Below are 7,792 nucleotides of genomic sequence, written 5' to 3'. Positions count from 1 at the left end.
TCTAATGTCATTTTAACCTATGAAAACAAAAATTACGTAGATCCAACGGTCAAGTGAACCACACCAAATAATAAGCTTCGTTGCATTAAATGCCCAAAGCATTAAATGCCAGTTGCATTAAATGCGAGAGTCATCTGTGTTGTGGTCCATTTGAGCGTTGGATCTTATTCATTTTTAATTTTTTGCGTTAAAATGATCTAATAAGAAGGATGAACGGATTGGATAAACGGATAAATCACGGTGGGCCAGCCCACAGAACTGCCCGTTCGGGGCCAGAGTCGGGCGGGGGTAGGACGCAATCCGCCGTCGGGTTACATACACCTAACCCGCTCCATCCATTTACATGTTCCGATGGATTCGCGCGAAGAGACATTACAGGGGCGATTCGCAGAACACGTGTACATTGGCTCACGTGTGAGAGATCCAGGCCGCTCATCAAGTGGGTCTTCCAGGAAAATCCCATTAAACGAAAACCAGGACGTTCAGAAGCCCGGTTCATCTACTAGTGTTTATGGAATAAGCTCAAGTGCTGCCATGGGCCTACTAGGACATTTCTTTTACATCCAACCCGTCCAAAATTGGGGCCTACCGAGAAATGCTAAAAAATAATCAGATTCAACATCGCTTGTCGGCCACCATGTTAATTTCCACAATTTTCTATTAATTTCTGTAGCCTGGCCCACCTAATGATTATATAAGTTCAACAGATAGCATGATAGACCCTACTCATGTCAACTTGTGGCCCACCTAATGGTTAGATCAACCTAATGTATGGGGCTTTTAAATTTTACGGTGGAGATATGTCAAACGTACCCTGGTGGGCCACACACCAGAGTAAATAGGGAATAAATGGGAAACGGATTGGTCGGTTCTCTGTGGGCCCCACCATGATGTATGTGTTTCATCCATGCCATAAATATATTTTTATAGATCATTTTATGGTATGAGACCAAAAATGAGATATGTCCCAATCTCAAGTGGACCACATTACAGGAAACAGTGTTGAATGAATGTAGACCATTAAAAACTTTTTGGGGGCCATAAAAGTTTTGGATCAAGCTGATCTTTGTTTTTTTCCTTCATCTGGGTCTGTATGACCTAATCAACAGATTGGATGTCAAATAAATAGTACAGTGGGCCTTGGGAGGATTTTAATGGTGGATATCCAATTGCTATTGTTTTCCTGTGGTGTGGTTCACTTAAGATTTAAATCCCTCTAATTTTTGGGCTCTAGCCATAAAATGATCTGTCAAAATGGATGAACGGAATGGATGAAACACATAAATCATGGTGGCGACCACAGAGCACCGACCATCAGCCACCCTATGCTGGCGGGGTAGTAGCCAATCCGTTTCCGAATAAATGGAAGCCATTGCCTGCAACACCATGTACGGAAAGTTCCTGTGGTTAGAAGTTAGGAGGGCCACCATCATGTTTGCGAGAAATCCATCCGTCCATTTTTGTCAATTCATGTTAGGACATGAGCCCCAAAAAGAGGCAATAAAAATCTCGAGTGGGCCACATGACGGGAAAAGGTGGGTATTAAAATGCCCACCATTGAAACTTTCCAGCGTCCTCCGTAATGTTTATATGCCATCCAAACCATTCATAAGGACATTCTTACCGAATGAACTGAAACAAAAAATATTAGCCTGATCCAAAAGTTCCGTGACCCCACGAATATCTCAACCGTGGACCGTTCAATCCTCACTTTTTCCTGTTGTGCGGCCGTCTTGAGATTAATATCTTTCTTTTTTTGGGCATATATCATAAAATTATCCTAAAAAACGGATGGACGGGGTCGATTTCTCACAAACATTACAGTGGGCCCCAGATAGCTTCCGAGCGCATGAACTTACTGCGTCAGGCTGTCGCAGGCAATACGCGTCCCGAGTGAGTAGCATATTGATAATCAATGGGCGCTGCTTCCTTGGACCCACCTTGATGTGTGTTACTTAAATCCACTCCGTTCATACATTTTGAAAGATAACTTTAGATTACTCTCTTCAAAAAAATCTGATCTAAGTTTAGGTGGACCACATCACAAGAACCCGTGTTTATTAAATACCCACCATTGAAAATTTCTTGGGGGCCACCGGAATATTTATTTTCCATCCAACCTATAGATAAGGTTAAAAATACCTGGATGAAGTGATAAAGTAAATATTATCTTGATAAAAAACTTTTATAGCCCACAAGGAGTTTTTAATGGTCAATAACCACCTTTTCCTGTGATGGTGTGTTTCATATGAGATGCAGATCTGTTTCATTTTCTGGACCATGATCCAAATTTATTTTTCAAAACGGATAGACACCATAGGATGTAAGGTACGTGCATTAAGGTGGGCCCCACGTTGAGGGATCTACCCACCTCAATGGATCAAGGGATCCACCTAATCCATACCCAAAAATAATTTTATAAACGGCCACTTTTTTTTACTTTTTTGCGTTATGTGATGGATGGATGTGACGAACCCAACTGATGAAATGGTAGGGCGTGGTGACGCAGGGGAGGACGACAATAGGTCAAGCACAGTCTCCGTTGAAGGATAACTGCTCCGAATCCGTAAGAAGTTGATTGACTGTTACAAATAAAAAATCCAATTTCATAATTATCGAAAATAGTAAAATACTAATTTTAATAAAATTCCTAATTCTATTAAAACCCTTAGCTTAATTTTTAAAAATAAAATTTCAAATAAATTTTTAACAAAAGATTCTGTCACAATTAAAATTATTTTTAAAAATAAAGAAAATTTAGAACCCTATGCATTTTAACGGAAAGCGCGTTAAAATGGTCAAAGACAACTCACTCTATAAGTTGGATCATCTCGGATGACTTGTTAGGATGAAGATGCTAAATCAAAAGTTATAATCAATTTATTGTCCACATTCAACCCGACCATACTGGGAATGTATAGGTGTCAGGCCCTACATCAAGTGGTTTCTCACACGTGCCAACTCCTTGACACACGTGCTAAGGATAACCTTATGAGCCGGATCTAGTAAGTGGTGTGGAGAGGAGATTAGATTGGTGTACCAAAACAGCCGCCCAAAACTCTGACAGGCTCAACCGTCCGCCAATCACTCATCCTGTCGAGACCAACATGGTGGGCCATGGTACAAAAGCTTTAGTGATTAGATGATCGCATGGATTTTGATTATAAACGTCTGATCAAGTTGAATCTGAATCGTTGGCATAAAAACATAGACGGTAAGGATGCGATGAAGGTTACCGCTGCTCCATCTACTGTTGTATGCAACTGATCAATGGTTCAGATTTACCACTGCTAAACAGACATGTGCCAATCTTGCACGTGCTGGGACATCATGTTGGGGAATTGGGTGAGCACCACACCTTTTACTTATCTAGCACAACCACGCCTTGTAAACTACAGTAAAATAAAAATAATAAAAAATATTTAAAAAAGCAAGGATGGAAACTTTGATGGTTGATAGGCATGTAATTAAAAATTGTAAATATTATATATAAATAATTAAAATGTCACCGACTAAATTGTGATTGTCATGATTATATGGGAGGAAAACATTATAAAACCATTAGATTTATGTAATAAAAAACAATATTTACATGATTACATAATCATTAGATTCATAAACATTTATTATATGATTCTAATAGAAAATTCCAATGGTCTTATTTCATCGAACAAGTGTCCACAGAGCAAAAGTATGCTAGGTGCGCCGTGTAATGAGAGTAAAATATCATCATGGCAGGAAATGGGTTTATAATATACTTGGTATGACGTGTATTATGACTCTTATGACATGGTAAATCTTTTTTTTTTTTTTAAATGCTTTAAAATAATATAATGCTTCTCAATTGATTCAAATCAATTGGGATGAGTTGAAAAGTATTGTATCTTATACATTACTTTAAGGACAATTAGATTAGGGATAGAATCATGAAAATGGATAAATATTGCACGTCTCTATCAACTTTATTATTAATGAGTTTTTGTTTAAGGTAAAATAGACCTTTCATCTAAAGTAAGAATAAATTACTCTTCAAGTTTTGATCATGCTTTAATAAAATTATTATTGGATGATTGGGAAACCATCAAAAGACTATATAAGTCTCACATAACATATTTTCACAAATTTTGAAAACAACTGATATGGCATATTAGAGATTGAAAGCTTGAACAAATACCACAAAACCCAAAAACAAAAGCATGTGTTTTGCGCATGATCGTGTTTATAGGTAAATGATAGAAACCTAGTAAGGTTGCGCATGATCATGTTTATAGATAAATGATAGAAACCTAGTAAGGTAATATAACTGATAGTGCACTTAGTTTCATTGGTTCACTTAAATAGTCAAATTGACCAATGTGAACAGTAGAGTAAATGCAGAACACATTTCATCAGCTCTCTTACAACTGTCATAATCATTAAATGATCCAATCCATCTTTCATTCGGCCTTGCTTTCTACAACCATCACTAATCATTGAAGTCATGGATGGGATGATTCTTTCGGATCATAAGCAACTCATGATTGGACTTGACAAATAGATGGAACAAATTGTTAATTAGAACAATTTTGAGTAAATTATTTTGGCCATCTAATGGCTTATATTTGTTAAATTATTATGATGTTTGCATGGTAGCCATGATATATATATATATATATATATATATATATATATATATATATATATATATATATATATATATATATATAATAAACCTAATGAGCAATCTAGATTAATGGGTTAAACTGTCTACTTAGCTTTTTTTCCTTAGCCAATGATCTTATAGACAGCTCAATGGTAGAATCACAAGAGTTTCAACACGTGATCATGAGTTCAAGTATCCACTTTGATGCAAGTGCGCAAACATGTGGTGCATGTGAGTGCATGTAAAAAATCACCATGTTTGGATTTTTAGACTTTATTATAATATGGTTATTTAGTTATAGTGACTGCCACAATTTATTTTGTTTATCACTCAAATGTATAGCAAGTGTGCATATATATCAAGTATCAAACTTGTCACACCCCGAAATTCAAGTACTGCGTGTGCACCCTTAGACTCGAGTTTCGAATCGTAACTCATATACAAAATGTACTAACTTCATTTCATTATACGATTATTCAAAGGTAAAAGTAATATTTATTTTTCCATTCAAATTAAGTCCATTCACAATCATCCACACAAAATGATTTAAGCACCAACATTCGTCCATTCTTAACATCCATAAGTATTCAATCGACATAAATTAAGTATAACTCGTCAGTCAATACAGCTTACCAATAAATACCTACTATAGACCTATAACAATTAAATTAAATTAAATCAATTAAATACTTAAAATTATACAACTAATACCATCATTCATTATATATAAATCAGATCATCATAACAAATAAAATTCTAATTAAATAATTAAGAACGGTCGAAATGCGGCCAGTTACTCTTCTAATAGGTATGGGTACGTCTCACATGTGTTGTGCACCAATTCAATCATAACTTCTTATTTATTGTAAAGCCCTGAAAATTGGGGGTCGTGCATAAACTCGACTCTCAAGTTCCCGGGTGTCACTTATGCTAATTTTTACTAATTTACGTTTAATTAGGTTTAAAAGCGCAGCTTGAAATTTCTTGGAACATGAAACATAATCACAACTGATCTACTAATATGAAAGAAGTTCAAATACATATACAAGTCCAAGAATATGAATGGGTCGCATAAGGCGTTGCCCATCAAAATATCAAAAAATGTCCAAAAGAATAAAGCTGAGTCCACAACTCAGCGATCCAAATCCCGCCTGTCAAGCCGATGGAGAGCCGCCCATCAACTAAAAGTAGGACAGCTCATCCTCCTCGTCTAAGCTTATGTCGCCAGGCTCCTCATACTCTTCGTCACCTGCAACTACGGGAGAGTCTGGTTGGTGTTTTAAAACACCGCCCCATAGTGGGAGTGAGTGATCAACTCAGTGGGTGTTATTAGTCTTAAGTTGCAACAAGCATCAGTTATAATATGAATTTAATGAAAAACAATCATTTACAAATACCTAACTAATCTTATTAATGCATATGCATGGTGGATAATATGATGTATGCCCTCATCACAACTCTCCCTCGAGCGACTGTCTACCGATCTCATATGTCAACACTCCCTCAGAGCGACCTCGACTGCCGAGTCGCCAACCTAGCTAATGCCATGCAATGATGATGTTAACTGGGTTCTTAGTTAAGTCCATTCATCCAACAGATTTGGGAATCTGATACACCCCACATATTAAATGCCCTGAACTAATTGTGAGGCCAAGGCCCCCCAATGTGTGAGGCCGAGAGCCCGCGTTTCTTGACCCCGTCGGGTTTCCCCCATCCCCGACTTCAAGCACATGGGGGGTGCTGAATGTGGGATCGCTCGCGGTCACTACGGGGAGGCGCGTCACCCCAGTGTAGGCCGACAGCTCGGATACAGTGTCCCATTCCACCATGCCTGGCTCACGAGACTGTGGATCAATATTTCATCCGGTATCGATGGGCTACAACGATGGTAGGGTGTTCCAGTTTTCATACATATGTGAGCAAATAAGGTTAACAAACCAGGTGGGTCAGCTAGTGGACTAAACCACACGAGCCTAGGCAAGTATGTGGCGGAACGACATCGGGTACAAGTGACCCATGTAGCCTAACCACTGCCGCCCACACATACTCGCCCAAACCCATGGGTTTAGCCTCAAGGTGGTCCTACCAACGGAACCACCTTCGCTCTCCTCGTGTTCCTGACCAACCCAAGGGTAGGAATGGTGACTCATAGCATGCCAACTACCAATGTAACATCAAGCGTATTCACACCATGTTCTCATATTGCTCAACATATAATTCAAATTTCTCTAGCAAGTAAACTATTAATATCATGAATAAGGTGTATATGTGTGGTGTGGGTTGGTGAGGAAGTTAAGCACTTTCTACACCTCAAGAGATCAAATACATAAGAGCAAATGAATCATACATAATATGAAACAACATATATAAGAAAAAGAAATCAACCAAACATGAGCATGTAATCATCCATACACTAGATCATGAGAGAGGCAAGATTAACATCAAAGAGAAATAAACATACAATTCATACAATTCCAACAACATGTCATCCCCAGGTTTCCTCTAGATTCTTCAATACATCATACCTAACAAACAAAATCATTAAACTCCTACTATAATCGATGTTAGGCCACTTAAGGATAATAGTCCGCACCTATGGATTGTTGAAGTCTCGGAAAACGACCTAGAAACGCCGAATTCGGTGCCGATCGGCCGGAATCCTAAGACATTGCACTTGTATGTTAGAATCTCATGCAAAACCTCCCTCAACATGAGGGGTTTCCAAAAAGATGAGGGATTTACCTACCCAATCGGCAGAAAGGACTTCTCCTGGTTGTGGATGATGGATTTCCTTGAGGGAGAGGTAGGGTTTTGCAAGATGGGACTCCCTTGGGCCCCACTTTGATATATGGCCCACCTTCACTCTCCTTCATTCTCCCTTCCTCTTTTCTTCCTCTCTTCTTTCTCCCTTTTCTCTCTTCTCTCTTTCCTTCCCTAGGGCAAATTCGTATGGGGAGAGGGGTGCCCCAAATGAGGCCCTTTTATAATGCTAGATTGGTGCAAATGGCCCTAAGTGCTAGGTTTTTACTATACTAGACCTATGAGAGGGTCTTTCTAAGCTCTAGGGCCCACTATGGGGCGTAGGAGTTGACACCCACTATTGGATAATTGGTCCTAATGATGATCTACGTAGGTATATAATCGACCCGC

The sequence above is a fragment of the Magnolia sinica genome, chromosome 1, assembly GCF_029962835.1.
Source record: "Magnolia sinica isolate HGM2019 chromosome 1, MsV1, whole genome shotgun sequence".
In the NCBI taxonomy this organism is placed as follows: Eukaryota; Viridiplantae; Streptophyta; class Magnoliopsida; order Magnoliales; family Magnoliaceae; genus Magnolia; species Magnolia sinica.
Note: the sequence above shows the minus strand (reverse complement) of the source record.